The 23,558-nt window shown below is 34.0% G+C and overlaps 1 protein-coding gene and 1 long non-coding RNA gene across 2 annotated transcripts in view; one reads left to right on the forward strand and one right to left on the reverse strand.

Annotated features, from left to right (window-relative positions):
- Positions 1-23,275, reverse strand: part of LOC134791501 (uncharacterized) — a 32,571-nt gene extending 9,296 nt beyond the window's left edge. Inside the window, exon 1 of the mRNA XM_063762546.1 lies at positions 23,257-23,275. The gene's annotated coding sequence lies outside the window, so the exon portion shown is untranslated. The remainder of the gene's footprint in view (positions 1-23,256) is intronic.
- The window catches only part of LOC134791805 (uncharacterized), a 470,284-nt gene that overhangs the window by 424,851 nt on the left and 21,875 nt on the right, over positions 1-23,558 (forward strand). The window lies entirely within an intron of this gene.

The following is a 23,558-nucleotide window of genomic DNA, read 5'->3' on the forward strand; positions in this document are numbered from 1 at the left end:
TTGGTATTCGACTAAATCACTATTCGTTCGTGGCGCGTTTTCCGGGCGGGGTGTGAGCGCGGCGTGAGCGTTTTATATGTAAAAGCGACGCGCCCCGCTCACGCGCCGCCCGCAAAACGCGCCTGTGTGACGGAGCCTTTATAGCTGTGCCGTTCTCGAGAACGGTCTGTATGGATCATTCACGCTTGGGGCTCAAGGATTAAAGTAATAATCATTTTAACAGACGGCTTTAAACATGAAAGCTGACATTTCAAACAAGACGACTAAATCTTGCCAACAGCCATGCAGACTCGCAAATTATTCTAAACAAAGACACAGATTTTTTTCTGAAACACCTTTTTCATGTATGTGAACTATTTGCTACAACCACTACTACTTTTATCACGACGTACTTACGTCATTAAATTTTGAACCTTGTTTTCATAAACTAAAAGGTGTTTATTCCTTGTTTATTCGCGGAATTTCATCATAGATCTAGTCTCGTGGAAACAGGTTTTCTTTTTAAATAGGCTTCCTTATGCTCCCCGCGGCTCGTCTGAACTCCTTGATGATAAGAATTTATTAAGGATTACCTTAAAGGGATGACGCTACAAGGTGTTCTAGTACTAACAGCAACAGTGACCATTATCAGACCTTATCTCGTTGCCATAAGGTTCAAGAATAACTAATTAACGTGTTGAAGATAGTACAGGCTGCTTGTTTTATAAATGAAAGTTTTTGCAAGGAATACCGCGTTATGTTTTGCTTGAAGAGTTTAATTCACTTAACATAACTTGAAATTGAAGCCTCAGCCGCTTATATCTCGTAGATACAAGATACTTAATACTATGGCCTTACATGTTGTTCGTTGTAAAATATGAACCTTTGGAGTGGATTTTCATTTAAAATGGGCGAGAAGATCATGCAAGAAGGCAATAAACAGTTTTGAAGAGTTATTTAGTACATAACGATACAAGTTCGATAATAAGTAGGAAATTCGCAACGGGTGGCGATAAATTAATAAAACACGACCGAAGGGATGTACATTATTTTAATGTTTCAAAAAAAATGTCGACAAAAAACCACTCTGCACAATGAATATTAATCCTAGGAGATTTTCTCAAGTAGTATAATTATCTTCTCACACACATCGATTTAATTTAATCCCACCCAATCACGCTCTAACGACAATAATGTAACATCTCTAATGAAACTAATGATACATTTAAGCTGTAATAAAATTACGATACACCGTCTATCTTCTTAAATTAAGTAACGTTATGTCAGAATATCAGATCAATGGCCTAAAGCTTGTTATCATTTTATTACTGCCAGGGTTGGCACCTAACATTATGAATATTAATATCAGCTGTCATTTGTCAAGTGAGGTCTGTAGACGTTGCGTGTTCATATTGTTTGCGATTTGCAAATAAAATCGCCATAATAATTGGAGCAATAATCACCTAGGAATAATTATAATCATTTAATATTTATAAATTGTACTGTTTTATTTCCGCTAATAATTACATAATATTTATGCAGATTTTTAAATTGACAACCCTACCGGACGTGGCAAAAAAAGGATGCATTACTTTATAAATAGAATCTTGTTTAAGCATTAATTTGCTGTGTCAAAAGTGTATGTGAAAAATGTCAGGTTTAATTGCAAAGTAAAAAACACCTTACCTATCAAAATAATAGTAGGTTGCTTTTATGGGCGTGGGCCATACTGAAAGTTTCTGGATTCTGATATATGAGACGACTTATTTTTCTAAGTGGCCAGTCCAGGAATTTTCAGTGTGCCCTAAGTACAGGGTACACTTTTTACCTTCCCATCTTTATGAAGTATAAATTAATACTTTACATGAATGTCTGGCCTAAATAATCGACGGTTACAGTCTTACAATAATACCTACTTATGTTAACTTTATCTTTAAATTAATGGTCACCTCACAAAGTGACGAGTTGCTTTTTTGCATCTACATAATTGTTTTAAATTATGAAGCACGCTCAATAATACAACATTAAAGTATGATACAGTCAGTGTCAAATAATTATACCTGTAGAAACAAAAGTTACCACACTATAAATTTGACTTATAAAGGGGAACCTACAATAAATCCCTTAGAGCATTTAGAACGGAGATAGCATCGCTGTCATTTTCTCTACGAAACAGTCTGCCGATTTTTGCGGGGGAGATTTTTACTATTTCTACATGATTTGTACGTAACGTACAAATAGCCATGTCAGTCCATACAAAAGTTTACACAATTGTGCAAGATTTTCGGCAGAGGGGTAGGGTAAGCTCTTAATTAATGGCCACTCCAATTATTAAATGCTCTAAGATAAATCCAGTTGGACCATAGTTTGTAGTATTTATTGTACTAACATTTTCTAAAACGTAAATTATGGCCAAGATTTTTGTACAGTTGACGTCAATGTAATAGTTTAAGTATGGTCAAGAAATAAGATGCAAAAGTGTGAACATATCTATGACGTCGACGGCTGTACAGCGGTCAATAATTCAACGAGTCCAATATTATTATATTGTACAATACTTAATAATCATTACTGTACAAAACTGTATTTTATTCTGTTACTGCGATAGTGGCTCATGAATTAAAAAGTATTTTCCGTTTTATTTCATGTACAAAACACAATTTAATTTAATCAGGGTCGGCAAAAAAGCTAAGTGTTCCTTAGTTAATGGCCATCGTTTACTGGAGGTGTGATTAAACCTGTACTTTACTTCCATTTCAGTCATAATGGGTTTCGATTAATTTTTTACTATTGGTTTCTATTCTAGGAAGTATTATTTTCACGCCAATACAGCTGTAATTGGTATTACTCGCTATGATAAAGCCAATAATTCTGAAACATTTGAGATACCTAGTTAATAAAATATGACTGAATCGTCATTCAGTTAGACATTATGGTTGGAAAGTTAAAATAAATGAAATTATTAACAAACTAACCAACACTAGGATTTATTTTATAGATCTGCATAGGTACATCCCCAACCCTAACATATAATTTAATGTAAGCTGACATGCGTGTAAAAAAATAAAAAAACTCGAATAAATAAAAGAAAGGCAGCCAAAAAAGAAGCCAAACTAAAGAAAGAAATAAAATAAATCTTTAAATTAATTATAAAAAATACGAATGTCTACGAAATTACCATACTTCAAACACATTTGGCGAAAGTAATAAATCTAATGAAAAGCAAAAAGTGTTTGCTTCATCCGAAGTCCTATTAAATTGCGAGTACATTAATATACATGTTACATGTTCTAGTTTGAAATTTCATCCAGGACATTAACTCTTAGTTCATCTGTTAATATTTTTTGCTACGAAATTAATATTGACGACATACGTTATTGTAATGACATAAGAACTACATTCGCACTGTAAAGGATCGTGTCTTATCTACTCATAGATAAATCTGCCTGTCAGTGTTGTTGGCAATTTAATTAATAATTCTTCTATCTTCTTATTATTTAGATGTGTTCAGTAGTTATTGACCCTCTAGCTAGGGCGCGATTGTAAAAACTGACAGTAAAAAAGATGATAAATTATATTGTAACTAATAACTTACATGTGTTTTGACTTCTGTCTAAACTGTAGTAGCTATTAAATATTTGTTTTTAGTTATATGCTCAAGTTTGGTCCAGTTAGACTGCTTCCGTCGATGGATCAGGGAAGATCAATAATTTAGGTATGGTTGACGAAATGATATGTTGCGCCATATAATTTTTGATGTTACTACAGTCCAAACTTTGTAAGAATTGACTTTTAACAGTCAACCCTTACATATACAGTCGACGTCAAACATATGTTTACACTTTTGCACCTTACTCCTTTGTAATAAGGCGAAAAATTTAAACATCTTTGGGAGCATTCCACAGGCTGTCCTGTGCAAACGCATTTTATTTCCTGTGTTGCTACTTTTTTTTCAGCATTTAAAGCAGGCGATAATTTTTTTGTGCATATTTTTGACCATTTGTCATAGAAAAGGAAACTCTTATACTTGCAAATCTTCAGAAAACTCGCGTTTGTACGGGACAAACGGTAAACAATTTCATAGAATGCTCCTTTGGCGTCGACTGTACTTATATATGAAACTTAGAACTACCGCTTAACTAACTCGCCTTAGCTTCATTACTCGTATAAGAGTCAAATGAGTCAAATCATAAAATAACTTTTAGTTTCGTCACGACTCATGACTCATCTCCGTCCGTCCGTTTGTCTGTCGGCCTGTCCATGTCACAGCCATTTTACTCGGAAACTATAAGTTAATATTTTAGGTTTGTTTCGCTAATTAACAGAAGTTTAAATTTATAAAAATACATATATTTTTAGAGGGGGCACTCTATAGGTGTACCTATATGTACTTACCATAATTAATCTTAAAAAAAAAATCATTGTGTGCTACATCATTTGATGGCTCTTTAATAAGAACATTGAAGTTGCTAAGAACGTTTTTTAAGATTGGTAATCGATCTATAATTCAAGAATATGATGTGCGTGTCTACACTCTGACATTTAAACCGGATGTGCAAAAAAAAATAAAGAAACAGAAAACAAAGCTATTAAGCTAAAAACTTTCCACGAAAACTTAGAATATGAGTATGTAGTCTGTTCGAGAAACGGAAAACGGTGAAAAATATAGATAATACTCCTAAAAATACGTGTGATACCTCATTAGATTCGTAATGATGTCTAGAAAAATGTATTCGAAGCGTGTGAGAAAAATGTAGCACACAAAAAATATCAAAAGTTATAAACAAAAAAAGGGGGAAAAAAGTAGATATTTTTTATTTCCCTAATATCTCAAAAAGTATTAATACTTAAGAAACCAAAATTAATATTATAAAGGGGGGTATATTTACAATCAAACATTCCATACTTCCAGAACTGTATCTCCATTATTTATACTTTTTATTCAACGCTGAACACAGCCCTCCGCGCCTCATTTTCGAGAAACGCGCGCGGAGTGAAAAACGGTTACGTGACATTAAATATAATTTTAAAGATATTAAGTATTGCTTGAAAAATTTAAAAAAAATATGTTTATAGTTATTTATACATTTTTTTTTCGTTTTCAATAAAGAAGGAATTTCGAGAAAATTTTGATCATTAACAATTGCCTAACTAGTTGAAAAAATAACTTTAAGATAAATTTCTACAAGTATTACATTTGTTGACATGTTTTAAATACACCATATTTTTTTTTTAATTTTTCGACAAATATTTAATACCTTTAAAATTATAATTAATGTTACGTAATCGTTTTTTCACGCCGCGCGCGTTTCCCGAAAATGAGGCCCGGAGGGCTGTGTTCAGCGTTGAATAAAAAGTATAAATAATGGAGATACAGTTCTGGAAGTACGGAATGTTTGATTAGAAATATCCTCCTCTTTTATAATATTAATTTAGGTTTCTTAAATATTAATACTTTTTGAGATATTTGGGAAATAAGAAAAATCTACTTTTTTCTCCCTTTTTTTGTTAATAACTTTTGTAATTTATTGTGTGCTAATACACGCTACGAATAAATTTTTCTAGACATCATTACGAATCTAATGAGGTATCACACGTATTTTTAGGAGTATTATCTATATTTTTCACCGTTTTCCGTTTCTCGAACAGACTAATGATCGGTTCTGTCAGTAATTAGTTATTCCCAAAAAACTTGTCTTTTTATTAAAACAACGTAAGTGCTGTGGCGCACTTGGCCAGTTTTTAAAATACACAGATCATTTAAAATATTTTACTAGATGTAAACTAGATTTTGCTGGTAGAGTTTACCATAAATAATGTGTCACGTTCCGCCAAAGGGCACTGTAATTATTTTAACATGCAAGCAGTGTCGTTGAACACTTACTTATTTATGCTTTATTTTGTGTTATTATTAAAATGACATAATTTGTTTAAGAGCCATTTTTACATCTTTTTATGATAAGATTTAAAGCGGCGTATTTCTTAGTCACTGCTGATTAACGCAAAATTGTAGTTTTTGTAAATTTTTTGTGGTTTTTTATTCAATCAAAATATGCAATGATTGAATAAAAAACCACGAAAAATGTACATGGAAACTAGACTACCAAGAGTACCTATCAGGTCAATTCGAACGTACACTGATATCAGTAGGACATCTAAATGTTGTCATTCAGTTATCGGGCATTTCGGTCGTACTTGTCCGTACATGAATTGGCACGAGCAAGCGAGCGATAACTAACTGACATCATTCAGAATTCAGATATCATACTGATGTCAGTGTAGGTACGTTCAAACTGGCCTGTACGGTCAGCCAAGAAAGTGGTTTACCACTTTTCGACTCTATTAATCAGATGATAGAGTCGAAAAGTGGTAAAACACTTTCTTGGCTGACTATACATACCTATTTGCAAGGGCAAATTCCAAACTAGAATATGTAGTTACTCTAATTTCTGTGTAAAAAAAAGGATTGTTAACAAAGATGATTGTGAGCTCGACTGTACCAATCATTAATTAAAAAGAGGCCCGACTGAAATGTTCGCAATTCATGACTCAGAATTTTAATTGTTATGAAAACAATGTTCAACAATCAAGCAAACTCGGTTGTATTTACGAATCAATATGGCAGCAAAAACCTTTAATGACTTAGATGTTTAACATCTTCAGTCAAAAAGCTGTATGTAAAAAGCTGTGTGTATGTGTGTGTATTTACTGCTTTTTGACTTCGAATTGACCTTAACCTTAATTGGCCTTACGTCTTTGGAATAAAGCTTACAATTTTCACTTAACAGTGAGCAGGGTTTATCTAAAGCAAACATTTGTTTAAAGATTTACGTGATCACTACCATTGAACCTATGGGAAACGGAAACGTCGCATGTGCATTATCAATAAACAACTTCTTTTACTTGGGTTTGGTCAGTCAATGCAAATTCCATGTGAGACCAATCAACTAGAAAGTTAATTAGTTGACCTCCGCAATAATTACCCAGTCGGAGGCTGATATGGAAAACTGCATTCAGTAATGTCAAATGTCTTGCAAATCTTGTTACTTCTGCACTTTTACTTTCGTTTAGTGTTTGCTGAACTCTAGAGTCTAGACTAGTCTAGAGCTATAAACGCTTTAAGTGAGCGTTAAACCATACTTTGTAATATATGTAGACATCTGTAAAAATGTTATTTACACACAATCCCCATAGAAATATGCACATAGTTTCAATTTACGAGGTACCTTCAAAGGATTCTGGCACCAAAATTCGCATCTGGCAGCTATTTCCCACTGAATTTTAGCACTTTAAAGTAGTTCCCATATATTTTAGCAATCTTTACATGCTCCTCCAGCCTTATTTTTTCACTCCAAGCTTGGCAACACTTCATAAAGCGTAGCACTTAAATCTCGTCCCGGAGCGGAAACGACATAAAAAAGAAACGAATTTAAACATCCTCCAACTATGTCCTAGTGCTCGTGCTTCGTTCATTGGCGTATTAGCCATTCGGATTATCGTGAACAAGTGGTCAATTTACATTCTTAGCCAGTTTGTGTATTGCGTGACCGCGTAGTGTGTCTTGGACTTTCTACAGGGTGACACAAATTGCGTCCATTACTCGCTAAGCGATGTCGCCGGGCCCTGACGTCTTGATGCCGCGTTAATGTCTGTATTGTAAAGGGAAACTAGGGTTGCCATCAAAGTAGGGTTGTCACAAAGGTCTTGCTTTTGTGGCTTTGGTTTGTTCTTGTAAATGTAACAAGTTTCTAAGATCTTCACTTAGGTACAAAATCCGTAAAGGCTAATACTAATTCGTTATCCAATATATCAATGCATCACGACCTTGCACACGCAACTAAAATGCTTTGAATATCCTTCAGATACAACAATTGTCCCACCGCCAGCGATTAACGAGAAGTAAGTTTCAGGTGAGTTTATTCAATCGATAGAAATGAGTGAGTATGAGCAGTAAGTGGCAATTTAAATATGTACTCGTAGGTAATCCTTTTATACAAAAGATAGTTCTTCATATGGGAATATTTGTCTCTTAAATGACACACACCATCATCATTTTAGCCTCCTGTCGCTAACTGCTGAGCAATTGAGCATAGGCCTCTCTTCGTGTACGCCACTTACTCCGATCCGGCTAGTCTCATCCAGAAGTACCCCCTGATCTTTCGAATGTCATCCACTAATAAACGAGCTAATGGACACCAGGCGCTTCTTTCAACCGAAAGAGGACACGAGTCCTTTAACACTTGTCATCACTCTGCCTGGCAACATGTCCCGCCCAATTCCATTTGAGCTTGATAACGACGTCACATACGTCTCCATATACATAACTATTATACCATACATAACGGATTGCTACTCTGAAATGGGCCTGGGCCGGGTACATATGTCGCAGAGATGATAGGAGATGGAGCAAGCGTGTCCTAGCGTGGAGGCCTCATTCAAAAAGACCAGATCACGGACCTCCAACAAGATGGGAGGATGACATTAAAAAGATTGCAGGCCCACTCTGGAGGAGAGAAGCAGCAAATCGGGCTGCTTGGAGGAGATTTGGAGAGGCGTATGCCCACCAGTGGGCGCATACTCGCAGAGGAAAATACATAACTACAACTTTTGAAACAACCTTCTAAATTTCTCCTCACGTTCAATATTCAATATATTCCTACAGAATCGGCATAGAATAGAATACATTAAAGTCTAGATTGTGATAAAATGTGAAAAGCTGCTCATTGTCGCCGTCTCTCCAGTCAGTGTCACCGTAATTCTGAAATTACATTATATTGCAAGCTCATCCCCAGTATACGTGGACCTATTCATGTCACAAGTAAGCTTAAGTATCGATTTCACTTATACTGGTTTCGTAAGGTGATGCGCGCGGTAAGGGCATATAATAACGGCGGTGACAAGATTGTGAGTTGAGTGACTGTTAATACTGTGTATAATTGGTATATATTTTCGTAAAGGTTGTTGTATAGCAGTAGTAGGTAACAGAAGTGGTAAGTAGCTAAGCAGCGGGCCTTCCGCGAAAAACGAAAATCAAAATTTCGTTACCTGCATCTCTATAATTCTTGCATGCTCGAGCGATAAAAAAAACTATTTTCGTTTTCCCGGTAGGGCCTCAGGCTAAGGTGTTGAAAACGATCTGCGGTCTAATTGGTATCTATTACGAATATTTAAAGTTAAATGTACCTATTTGTAAGCCCATTAACTCATTTTAATATTACAGCCCGTAAAATCAAATAGCTATACATGGGCAAGATGCTTTATCGTAATTATCGATAGCAATATGTACTATTCTTAATATTCATAACAAAGTCCTTTTACGTTAGCATTACATCTTAATAAACATTAATTAAAGTATGGTTTAAGTATACTAGTATCACCGGTTCCCAATTCAATAATACATTTATCTGATCAACGAACGAGAACCCTTTCAAGAAAACAAAATATTGGCGCAAGATTGTATACCCTTCCAAGTCTAGATGCTAATGGCAAGCCAGTGAGACCACCTATAAAACTATTTTACTTAAATCCCGAAAGAAATGCATACGAAAAGCAGCCGTATCACCAATAGTTTAAGGCTGTAATGGTATGCTTTTTGGTAAGCAGTTAAGATCTTTTTTATTACGTGCAATCGCGATATATTGAATGGGGCGGACAACGCAAATTGTTTAAGGCACATGCAAAACGTTGATTAAGCATAATCATTATTACTTGTCTATAATATATTTAAGGATCAATGGTTTTCTTGAGTAAGTATGAAATTCTATAAGTCTGTTATTTGAATTGAATAGCGCTCAATAAAATATTTTATCGCGGAATCTCTGGTTAATATTTGCAATATACAGGATGGTTTACAAATAGTGGATAATTCTGTACTAAGAACAAATTGATCGTCTCCTTATTACGATTCCTGTCTCTACATTTAACATTGTTGCGTATCATGTTTCAAAACATTACCAAGTAATTGAGATTTTATTAATAAGATTGTATCTCATAAAATCATATCAGATCAGCTGGGATAAGCTAAGTAAGCAAGTGTGTAAGTTTATTAATATAGCTTAATATTCATAAATAGGCTCGGTTACAATTTAATTTTCTTTAAAGGGCCTCTACTTAATGTTTCTGGTTTAACCCATTGGTTGACTGGTAGATAATGACTTAAGTAAAGGCATTAGGTAAGTGGGTCATTTGTACTATCATGTTTTGTGCAATAAAGATGAAATAAATAAATGAGAGTTCGTTTTGCGCCGGTGTTCTGCTTATCCCACCCGACCCTACATTAATTCAGTTTTGACATGACAAAAGTAGTCAATATGTCGCACTAAATAAGTATTTTTTTTTAATTAAGTCAAAGTCATGTAAAGCACATAATCAATTCATTGATAAAAAGTTAATTACTTGAGCATTACCTACCATATCGTTTCATAAATCAGTGGACAGTCGACGCTCTTTCAAATCAATACTAATGCGGTTTGAATAACACTTATGATTGGCAGTTATAGTTATCTATTATCATAATTAATTAACTATACGCCAGTAAACATGAACAGATTGGCATAGAGACACTGATGATAATCCGCATGCGTCTGACATTTGACAACACGATAAACAGCAGTCAAATATCAAACGCATAAGAAATGCCATTCTTAAGTCATACTGAATTTTAATACAGAAAAAAATTGATAATGTCAACAACGGCTTTGATTAGACTATTTGATTGGCACTCGCTATAGATAATAGTGATTACTGGCTTTTAATGAGGTGGGGCTGTCATTGGATTAGACTCGCCACGCAAAAACTACACCCACTGTGCCATGTTATACTCAGTGTAAAACGGCCTAAGGTTTAAGGATCACGTAATAAGTTACAAGTTTTTGTAAGCGGCGCGAGAGTGATAATGAGTGATTAGCATAAAAACGAGATAGATGACCGCAGGCCAATGGTCTCAAATGGTTCATCTATATTGATATAGTTTAGGAACCGGTTTATTTCTTGCATTTGTATACATTTGTGTCGAACTTAAACTCAATATGTCAATACTTTACTTACTCTTATTAATTTGAAATAATTTGAAAATATCAATTTTACAACTTCGATACGCATAAGCTAGTTTCAAAAGTCACCCTGTATTATAGTTTCCTTTATCAAATGATATGACTAATGTCTGCTTTTTGTACAGTCGTAACTAAAGATAATGTTTATACTTTTGCAACTTATTCTCTAGTAATACGGCGACATACATATTTCGTCTTTAACGACACTAATACACGGCGGACACAAAAACATATTAACATTGGTAATATAAAAAAAAACTACCTACATTAAGTACTGCTAAGAAACTTTTTGTGTTTAAATACTCTTGAATTCCTATTATTTTTAAGGCTGAGCAGGAATGCCAAAAATTTTGTTTAAATATACATAAAAGTGCTAAGTTATGTCGCAAAGTGAGTAATAGGTGGGTAGTCTCACAGCCGTTCCACTTCTCGTCATCCATCGTATAATTACACAAAAAAACTGCGAAAAGATTCTTAAATACCTAAGAACTGATGTAAAAAGTAATGAAATAAATGCATTTGTATTTGTATTTTTAAATCAGATTCAAAACTTGAGATGTTTTTATACATTTGTGTCTGTGTTGACTTTACTAATACGTTTAAACAATCGATTTTTGTTGTTTGCTTACATAAAATACCTTACACCTTATAAAACAATGTCCGCTGCCGCGTCTGTCTGTTTGTATGTATGTATGTTCGCGATAAAGTCAAAAACAACTGAACGGATTTTCATGTGGTTTTCACCTATCAATAGAGTGATTCTTTATGAAGATTTAGGTGTATAAGTATAATTTGTTAAGATTTTGTGTAACCCGATCGAAGCCGGGGCGGGTCGCTAGTTTTCACTAAGACCCAACCCGACCCGAGACTCGAGATAAATTCCCACATCTCACAAGCGACTTGTAATATACAATCGATACAAATTAGCAATTCAGGCAACTGGCACAAGCTGCGATAATTTGCCTACAAATACAAACTAATAAGTTACATCCATTAACGGACAGCTAACGGCAAACTGGACCAAAGGTCGTCCCTGTGCGAAGTTGATCTAAAGCAATGTCAATGTAAAGAATGTTGTGTCTATGGGTGTCGGTGAAAGATGTTGTGCTGTAAAAGATGGGAGCACGACAGAAGAAATTGCTTCTCGCTCTGTGAATTCTTCTGCGACTGCAATTATATTATAAACAAGGGTATAAAAAAAAATTGCTGTTTCATACATTTTGGCTGGTCCATTTTCTATGGGTGGGTAATTTTTTTTTCGCGATTTCTGGGCTTGTTCCATAGTAAAAGTTGCTCAGTATAATCCCAAAACCTCCCTAGCAATGGGAATGAAGTTATTTTTTTGCCACTGTGTAGAGTAAAATTGACGTTGGTTGGCTGTAAGGGCGCTAACTCTTTCAATTTTAGCCTCACATCTTTATTTGATTGTTTTGTATAGGTACTTTCCCATTTTTCAACCGACGAAAAAAAAAACGGAGGAGGTTCTCAAGTCGACGCGTATATATTTTTTTTTTTATGTATGACCACGCATAACTTTTTACAGAGATGTTCGATTTTGATAATTATTTTTTTATTGGAAAGGGTATACCCCGAAGTTGGTCCCATATAAATTTGGAAAAAAAAATCCAACCTTAAGGGTAGGAAAATAGGGCATGACTGATTTTTTCACTCACCGATTGTAACGTATGACCGCGCATAACCTTTTACAGAGTAGTCGTAATAATAATAAAAAATTGGAAAAAAATCCTACCCTAAGGGTGGGAAAATAGGGGTAATTTATTTATATTACAGAACAAAATAATAGTTAAAGTAGGATTATTAATATAACAGTTAATAGCTAAAGCAAGGTAGGTAGCTATTTTAAAAGTAATCAAAAATTAAGCACGTAATAATTTGTATAAATTATAGCCACAGAAAATTATAAAATAAAAACTTTTTAACAAAAAAAATAACCGCCGAAAAAAAACTAAAAGGAAATAAAAAAACCGGCACTAACACGAAACGAGTCGACCAACAAAAACAATAGCACACTGAAAAGAAAAAAATAATTATTTTGTCTTCAATAACGCAAGTGAATACCTAGCCAGCCTCAAACAAACTTGAGCACCTTAGTGAAGCACCTGCACCGACTCCAAAAATAACAGATTGTAAATATATAAATACGCAGATTTGTGTGATTGATTTCAGAAGTATGTATATACATAGTTCATAGGTATTCACTTGCGTTATTGAAGACAAAATAATTATTTTTTTCTTTTCAGTGTGCTATTGTTTTTGTTGGTCGACTCGTTTCGTGTTAGTGCCGGTTTTGTTATGTATTTTCGTAATGTAATGATAAACCTATAATGTGCCTGAATAAACATTATTCTTTTCTATTCGAATTATTACCAGGGTCAAAAATAGGCCAAATATGATCAAATGATTTCTGGACGCCCCTTATTAAAAAAAATATTGTCGTATTTTATATTTGGATTGTGGAAATGAAAATAATAGGGTACTTGCGCGGATTGCGGCATCTTTTATTTACTTTACAACCGAAAAAACACCAAAATAAGGAAGATGGCATATACTTAATACCTACATAGTTTTTGTTTGTGAGTGGCGTATCAGATGTGCTATATTAAATCTGTGCTAGTTCTAGCATTGCGCCGGCCAGTAACGCAGCAATATCTCGCGTGATTCCGTCGTCGCCATTAGATATGCCGGCGATATTATAAATCCGGAGCCTTCGCCTTCCATTACGCTTTCCAACATAAACGCCATATTGAAACAAACGACACCTTGATTATGTATCTTATTTCAGAATATTCCAAATAGATAGTCTGAGGACGATAACATCGGCGCTAATTTGCTATAGTTTCTCTTTTGGTGCACTACCGTGTTTAACTATATCTCAATTCGAGTTTAATACAAAATCGCGCATGCTAAACCCGCGTACGCGTCATCGGGTCGTCAGGCGGTATTGTCTTGGGTCGTCCCATTCGTTTTTCGTCAAGTTCTTAAATTAGTCCTATTCTGCTTTCGTCACTCATTCTACATTCGTCACAATCGTCGGTGGCTTTCAAAGTAGAATGAGTGACGAAAGCAGAATAGGACTAATTTAAGAACTTGACGAAAAACGAATGGGACGACTCAAGACGATACCGTCAGGCATTTCTCTTGCACTTACTGGTGCGCGTGAGATGTACTGTCGTATACAGTCAAGTGTAAAAATATGGGTGCCCAAATCATCTCAAAAATATATCCCATAGCTCTTGTGTCAGCGAATTAAGAACTATGGGACATATTTTTGAGTAATATGTCTACACCCATATTTGTACACTTGACTCAAAACTATTTTTAAATTGCGCGGCGTTAATATCGTGTTAAATTGTGTTTTTATTATCTTTCTCTTAGTTGACAAAGTGACAGTTGACTTTTTTTTCATAAAATTATCGCAGAAAATGTAATACTTTCGTAAACATATTTTATATCATGATAAATGAGATATTATAAACTGAAATAAATGTCATATACTAAGAAAAAGTGACCAAGGCCTCCAGTGCCCCAGGCTGGAATCGAACCAGCGTCCTCTGCTATCGCGGCAGGTGCCTGAACCACTCGGCCACCGGGCCACAGCGACATTAGTCAAATTTTCCAAGTATATGCACTTCCTACTGAAGGCTTGTGGCGCCCCCTAGCACCTGCCGCGATAGCAGAGGACGCTGGTTCGATTCCAGCCTGGGGCACTGGAGGCCTTGGTCACTTTTTCTTAGTATATGACATTTATTTCAGTTTATAATTTATATAGTAGTGTTTCTACTTGATAAAAAAACAAATTAAAATATTTTCTGAAAAATAATTTAATTTGTTCAAATACTTCATAGTAAATGAGATATTATCATGAAATAACTATATGAAAACGCCACCTAAAGAAAATCATTTAGGTACTTACGTATTTTCTACATACCGAATCTGTACGGGTTATAGACGATCTGATTAAAAATAAAGTTTATTGCGGATTGTTTGCAGAGAATGCGTATAAAATGTGATTGGAAATCTCGACTTATGAATAAAGAATGATGATATGAAACTAAATATCTACTACTAGTACCAAGCTATGTAAAAGGCGCCTACAAACGTTGGTCTGATAATATTTCATGGTAAATAACAAAATTCGGTAGGTATCCGGAAAAATCCTATATTTCAGAGGTATTAGAATAGCAGCGTCTATAATTATTAATATCTGGGAGACCGAGCTTTGCTCGGAAAACAGAGATAAGACCTACCTGGATCGATTATTCGACCCCGAAAACCCCTAGGTATATAGCAAATTTCCTCGAAATCGTTAGAGCCGCTTCCGAGATCCCCGAAATATATAAATAAATATACAAGAATTGCTCGTTTAAAGGTATAAGATTATTGCAAATAATTAGACAAATATTATTTTCGAGTTCATTATTTATTTTCAAGCATATCGGATCGTATTCGACTTTGTCTGCGGTAGCCGCTTCTACAAACGAAAACTTCGAAACCATAAACCGAGGTGACCCACCTGACCAAGATAAAGGGAGGAAAATAAACAATAACTCTGTCTAAGTTGGAATTTATATATCATAAACTTGCACTTTCGCGATAAACTTTACTGCGGTAGCGAAATTGCCGCTATCGCTTTTTTATTGGTTATTGATAAACGTCATTATTATCCATAAAGAGCATTAATTAGGGTGCTAAGATAAATTCTATCCCTCGCCAAGGCAGGCAAACCGATATAATTATGACTACGAAATTCGTAATAATCATTCTTAATCAGCGATCAGGCGGTCTAGCATGAATTGCGTTCTCGCGCGCGACTCCATAAGCCCGCTATACACTCGTGCGCGAATCGCGGCGCGAAGCCGCGAACGCGAGTGTGGAGTCGAATTCTCTGGTCTATGGAGCGGGCTATTCATCAAGCGCGACTTTAAGTATGGACTCAACTGCTAGACTGCCAGACTTCTTTTGATTACCTGCGATTTCTTGCATAGGTATGCACTAAGCTCGAAGAACAAGGCTGTACATCCTTGCTTTAATTATAACAAAATGGGAAATTAAGGTATCTACACACAAAAGTTAATCTATGTAGTAATGAGTAATGGAAACCCGGCACAAAATACTTATTCAAATTTCGCATAACCAATGAAAGTTTAGTGAAATGTAAATAAAACATAAATAAATGTAATATCGCTAAAACACAAGAACGTAGTTAATTGAGATTTATCATACGTCTTTTGAAACGACCAAACACCATAATTAATAGGCTGGAACAAGAATTAGCTGCTAGTATAGAAAAAGTTGATAAGAAAGTAAGTAAAATTCAAATTAACGTGGCAATCTAGCTTTTTAAAACCTTTTCCCTAACGACAAATAACTTGCATGAAAATTACACGAAAAAAGTCTCAAGAAATGGCTATATATATCATCACTAGGAGCGTTGTCCAGTATACCCAAGTTTCCGTTTAATAAAATCCATTAATTGGCTACGCTAGCAAGTTTACATAAATATCAGTGTTACATACATGGCAACTAAAATTACAAAGCTCTTTCTTGATTCAATATTTAAATGAGATTCAAGATAGGTGGTGTTCCTTTAAAATATTCTCCTAAATTTATATATTCTACGAGTTCTAATGTCAGACAACTTTTACATTTTATTCGTGGAATAAAAATTTCTGGAGCATGTCGGGATCAAACGGCATCACTTTGAACGGAATCACTTTAAATGAAAGTGACCTTTACCCTCCACCACAAAGTATAAGTAAGACTGACATTCACGTGGTGGTTGAATATGAATACGATTTAGAGAACTTAATCCTGAAAATAATATAACACAATATCAAGGTAGTACCGTAAGGTCGGGGTACTTTAGCCCTTACAAGGTTACTTTGTCCACCACTGAAAACCCATTTAATGAAATAATAGATTCTTATAAACGCCATTAAACGCTTACACAAAAACAGATTAATCACATAATGTTATTTTTAAGAATTTATCAATTCAATAAAATAGGTTTTCATGGGTGAACAAAGTAACCTTGGGGAGCTAGAGTACCCCGACCTTACGGTACCGATAATTTTACGTAAACTAATTTGGGGACATGTTTTATACCAATTATACGAATACAGGTGAAAGAAATGAAAAAAATGTCCCTAAATACGTTATATAGTTAAGCTGTACAAGCGTCATCAGAAAAAAAAAACAATTTTAGTTATAGCTTTTTTAACATGATGACAATTTCACTAATTAATTAGTTACTTAAAATACTAATACCATACGAACAAAAGCTAATAAAGTTTTTATGAACTATCTCACTCACAAATCACAAACATTTTCACCTCGAAATCGATTTATATCTCAGACCACACTGTGCCCGTACTCAAGGACCTGTAAATAAGGCTGCATTCGTATATTTATTCAAGCAAATGGTTGGACGTGAACCAAGTCGGTGTAGAGATAGCGCACTTACAATTTTCCTAGGCGATATAATGCCATAGGAATGTCGAGCGATAGCCTTGAAGTAAGGCTACGGTTACGCAGGGACGTTTGTTTTTATATGATTTTTATTTATTACAAAAGTACAAAGAAGGACACATCGGAAATAAATCTTTATGGATATTAGAGATGTCCCGTCATGTCTGTTTTTGCTCTTTAAATGATATGAGAAAGAAAAGTAACTGACAGGTGTACATAGAAATGTAGTTTGTATAAAAACAAACTTATTGGTCGTTCTTTCTCTTGATGTCTCGCATGACAAGATCGTTTGAAATCTGATTGCAAAATTACAGTTTATGATATCAACTATCCCGAATCTACCAATCTCTGATCAAGGGTTAAAAGCGGTGGTACTTAAGTCTAGGTACAAACTTAATGTTTAGTGTTTGATAGCAAACAAAGACGGCTGAACATTTGTGTAAATTTTAGTACCCTGAGAGTACATAACCTGACACCTCATGTTAGTAACATGATAGGTACTTTTTATTCTAGAAAGAATTCTAAGGCGTAGAAATGGGCTATGAGATGAGAGCTACAATACAATACAAATGCTCTTTATTGCACAACCTCAGAAGAATAAATGTCCATGTAAACACATATAATATATGAAGACAGAGGTAAACAACGGGCGGCCTTATCGCTGAAGAGCGATCTCTTCCAGACAACCTAGAGAGAGAGAGAGAGAGAGAAAAAGTTCATATAGGGAAGTTTTACGCAAACGAGCAAAATCAATTTAGAAAAGATAGTACGGCTTCAGGTATTTTATTAGTGTAGCCACATCCTACCCGAGCTTGTAGCGAATAATACCCGGCAGAATAAACCAGGTCCGAGCGCTAAATCAACCTGCTTTATCGCCACAATACCGCGCCTGATGAGGACTTTCTCCTTAATTAAAGTGTGCGAAAAACTTATACATACTCGTATGTCTACATGAAGGGAATAACTTTCAGTTTTTGTTATTTAAAGCCATTTATCATAGATGAATAATCAAGTAAAAAAAAGGAAGTGAAGTACTTTATGTAATAAGCATCTAATACCTATTTCAGGATTTTTTTGTTTTTATTCTAGATTTTTTTATCGAATTGCGTATAATATAATACTATGTATCTAGACGTAAAAAACATACAATTGAAGGAATATTCTTTGCATAAAAGGTACATATATATAAGAGTATGAACAATATTAATATTAAAATAATATTGCAAAAATAATATTAGTAAAAACCTTAGTACACTATAAAGGTAATAAGTTCATGAATTTTTTTTATAGAAATAAAGGAAGCGCTATAATTATAAGCATTAGGAATATGGGAAGTAGAATTTTTTTCGGAAAATCATGAGGCAGTCATGTCATTGAAGCTTTGAACCAATATAAATTAAAAGCCCATCGTAACATTGAAAATGCGCAACCAAGTAAAGTAAAACTACATACTTAAACGTGCTTAAACTAGCTCAGATAATTGATTATGCGCATAAAAATGATCCTTAACTAAATACCACCCGGCTCCAACTAATGCATGACGCTGTATCGGCTTCTATTTTGTTCATGCGCAATCAGCATTATGCTAATGGTGTAGCTTTAGCACTGATTAGCTTTAGCACCATATTACCGTCGCATACAATATGTTTGCGAGCGAGGTATCCAGTGAACTTGAGTCTCGTAAGAACTATGCATTATCAGGCAACACTATTACATTGGTCGACTTAGCAAAACGAGTGTGTGACTGAGGTAAGCGATAGGAATAGCAATCTAGTCTATTTTATAACGTCGTAAAAGCCAAGTGAACATTATTAAAATATAGCCCTTATGTTTAAAGTGGCGGCATAGTGTACAGAAGATAAATAGTGACAAACTGTGCGAGATAATGTTAAAGTGGCAAGTGTGAGGTTTTAAAGAAGATTAGTTGGTTTAGCTTATAGTTCGATTTTGATTTAAATGTAGAACTAACGCTTTATTTTTATTTTTATAATGCATTATGGAATGATTTAAAATATTTGTAGCTTCCCTATTATTATCATATTTTAATTTGGTACTTGATTTGAACAAAATGTTTTTAATAGGTACTCATAAGTACCATACCAACATTGCATAATATATCAGTAAAACAGCAAAATAAGACAATTTTTCCTCCTTTTTTTTGTTATTTATAGATCAATAACGTTGCCAAAACCTAACAGGTAATGTTTACATAGTTGACAAGAACTGTTAACAAGCCATACTAACGGCGAGCAAACATTTGTGAAATGGCGTTAAGCAAACTTAGCGAGAGCCTGAACCAATACTCTTCATCGGTAAAACAATCCAAATGGTCTTTTGTGTGTTTGTTATGCCTGTAGATGTAACTAGATACAATACACATCATAAATCTTTAAGCTATAAAATTATTTGCTGTATTATGTTAATCATTGGAGGCGTGCTTACCAGGTGGGTAACCCCACCTAAAATAGATTTTATTATTTAAACGTACGATTACTTAGACTATCGCCATGATAGCATAATTTTATTAGGTATAAAAATACAGCAGCTGTTAAGAATGTATGTACGTGTTTTACTCATCTATAATTATTTTAACCAGTGTTTACTACTGTGCCATAAGTAAACTTTTGTACATTGACTGACACCTTCTAAAATGGGATGATCTTAAGTTTTAAGTTTTAGTAAGTAGTCAATATTCATTTTCCTTAATTATTTATTACAATATAATTTAAAAATTATAAGCTTGATTATATACGGGTTTTTTAAGGCAATTCGTGCTAAATCACTAATACCTGTCATCCCATAATTTTCTAAAATCACTATGTTGAGATACCAAAGCGCGTTTAATAAATCCCATGAAATATTTCTGAGTCTGTTATGGAAAGGGGTAATCTCGCGTAGCTCACGTGAAAAAGGGTAGGCAAGTACAACCTGTTATATGGAAATTATACTTACATTACTTATATTTTTACCTTTGCTTCACGAAACCTGAGCTCATTTTCACTAGAGTCACAGATAGTTCTATAGGTAGATTAAACTTAAAAGTAATAGTAGATTAGGGCGGGGTGTTGAGATAATATCACGTTGTACATACACAACCTATTACCTTAATAAATATTTAATAAAAACAACGCATTAACTCGATTATAAATGTTACTTTTGATACTCAGCTAGATGTTATCTCTTTGTTTTCCCCATTATAATTAAATCAACGATATTAATCAACTTCCATGAGGCTAGAAAGCATGACATTTAGTTTTAATTCTTCTATGTACTAATGTGATACCGTCGGCGCATTAAACTTAATTTATTTCTACTTATGATTAAGTTAAGAATTGTTTTTGCAATAGTACCGTCACACTATGGTTACTTATAGGTGTGTTAAAAAATAACATTACATACAAAGTACTCACAATGTGTGTGTTACGGTAGGAACATACTATGTATTTAAGTTTAACGTTGTATACCTATGTTACTTAATCGATAAGAATTTGTTAGTAGATACACTTCTTTAGTTACTTCGCACATTAATGATAATAATTATGATGAATTAATGATATGCAGGGTTGTATAGTATTTTGCTTACAAGTTCAACGTGGACATTGCTAATATTTTATGAGATTCCGATTGTTCTAAAAATGTTTCTATCAAGAAGTCGTGAAGTTGTTTCACGAATTCGTTTGAACTTTTAATTTTCAGGATTGTATCTAAATCGCTTCATCCATTACATTGCCTTGCATGTATGTAATCATGTAGTTTGCCTTAGCTAGCGATTAATACCTCTATTTTATCGTAAATCAAAACACTACCGAAAAAGGCATGATCCATTGAGACTCTTCACAATGACTAGAACGGTTGTTCCACTAAACGGTTTCTTGTTGCTTGATCAGAGATTCTACTATCTAGGCTAAAGTATAGAAATAAATATAAGTAAACATACTTACTTAGTAAATAAATTAAATTGTTGCAATAGAATAACATTTCAACCACGAACATGGTACTAACTAGACAATTAATTTCGTAAGGAGCCTTGTAGTGAAAGTGTTAAAACAAATACAATACAAATCTAAGCATAATTCCACAATTCAGTTAGCGCTAACGATATCTCTCTCACTATCTAACATTACCTGTTCTAAATTCAGACTGTGACTATCCGATATGACATCTGCGCGATTAATTTCACAAAACAAATACTAACGATTGGGATCTTAATTGGTATAAGACGGCTACTGAGCGCGATGTTGGCCGTCATTAAAATCTTTACAAAGAGGACGAGCAAAAGTCTCAGACGAAACCATTATAACAGGAAACATCGATGAGAGATTATTGCATGTTGGCCTTATACTGGTTTTTTAGACCAACGCTCGTCTATGCGTAAGAATTGCATCATTGATCTAAGTCTAGATATATAATTTCTCCAGTACAGAGGCAAAGAGTCATATATAATAATAGTTTTACAGTCGCATAAGACGTTTTGGTTTAGAAATGTAGAATTATTCTCATTCACACCAAACTGAATACTGATACAAATTGTATTTAATTAGAATTATTGTCTAAGTTAGATATAATTAAATCTAGCTGCAGTGCCGCACACGAAGGTTATGAAATTTATGATTAAGATTTATCAATTTACTTATGAGGGTACAAGTTTTTAATAAAATGTTTTCGTGTTTCTTTTTTTGATGAATTTAACAATCTTAATCCAGTAATGCACTGAATTACAAAGATAGATAGTCAGTAATAAATATTTACCCTAAATGTTAGAGTTACGCACTATTTGTCGCAGTAATGAATTATTTAAATAAAACTGAATAGCAAAATAGTATTTTGTTTAGCACCGGTTCAAATGTTACAATTCAAAGTTTCAAATAGAGATATTAAATAATTTATACAGTACCATAAAACTCGATAACACGGAAAATCATGGAATGGCAATAATTATTTTATAACTATTTATTCCTTACAGTTAATGGCAATACCCATTTAACAACTATTTATTCCTCACAGCAATTAACATAAATAGTAATCGTTTTAATACATAAAAAAATATAATAAAAAAGACGTCCTTAGTCGGGCCATAAATAGTTACGTACAAATGAAGATAATGATAATGACTTATTAGAATTTAAACGTTATTTAATGATTCCAGTTTTTCATATCCTCGGTAAATAGAGTCATTATAGAAATAAAAGCTCAATATGTTCTTATTAGTTATTATGGTATGACCATACGGCAATAATCTTAATACCTATGTAGTTTTTATGGCATGGTAAACAGGAGGAAACGTTATATAAAATTTTATTAGGTACTATACTTAAATTTTTATATTAATTTTGTAGTGGAAAATAGGAAAAATATTGCCTTATGTCCAATTTCTCGACAGTTGAATGACGTCGCGAAATTATTGAGCCCATGTGTAAAATACTTCCTATTAAAGATTATGTCACCAGCCCAAGTAAAAATATACTTAGCGTTGTATAACTTTGGACCCTAGTTACTTACCGGTTTAAGCATAATATGTATTACGTTAATGTCTAAAATAGTTATATTTGTTGATTGATATGACAATTATGATTATTTATTTACAGTATTCATTTCAAACTTTACCGCCATTTGTCATAATTTAAAATATCACGCACATGTCAACATCATTGCAAAATAATATAAAAGTTCGAGTGCAAATTTTATATTAGTAGCCGCAAGTTTTTGCGCTATTTATTATCGTAAATAAAAAACTTACGTTTTGTAAAATTGTCTCCTTCCAAATGTGGTACCTGAAACGAGGAAAAAATTTAAACTCCACACTACAGACTACATACAAAATTACTGCTGCCATGAACAAAGACCGAATACTTATTATTAATCTTCGAGTTCTTTGTTATCCCTAATAATATACATAAGTATCCTGTTATTTTCGAAATAAGCTACGCATGACAACTCAGGCAATTGGCCGAGCCAAATTACAACTACGCCGTAAGTCACCAAGGCGGTCCTCGTTACTTTGGGGGTCAATAAACGACTCACAGGCTCATAAATATTGGG

This window comes from Cydia splendana, chromosome 6 (assembly GCF_910591565.1).
Source record: "Cydia splendana chromosome 6, ilCydSple1.2, whole genome shotgun sequence".
NCBI classification, from domain to species: domain Eukaryota; kingdom Metazoa; phylum Arthropoda; class Insecta; order Lepidoptera; family Tortricidae; genus Cydia; species Cydia splendana.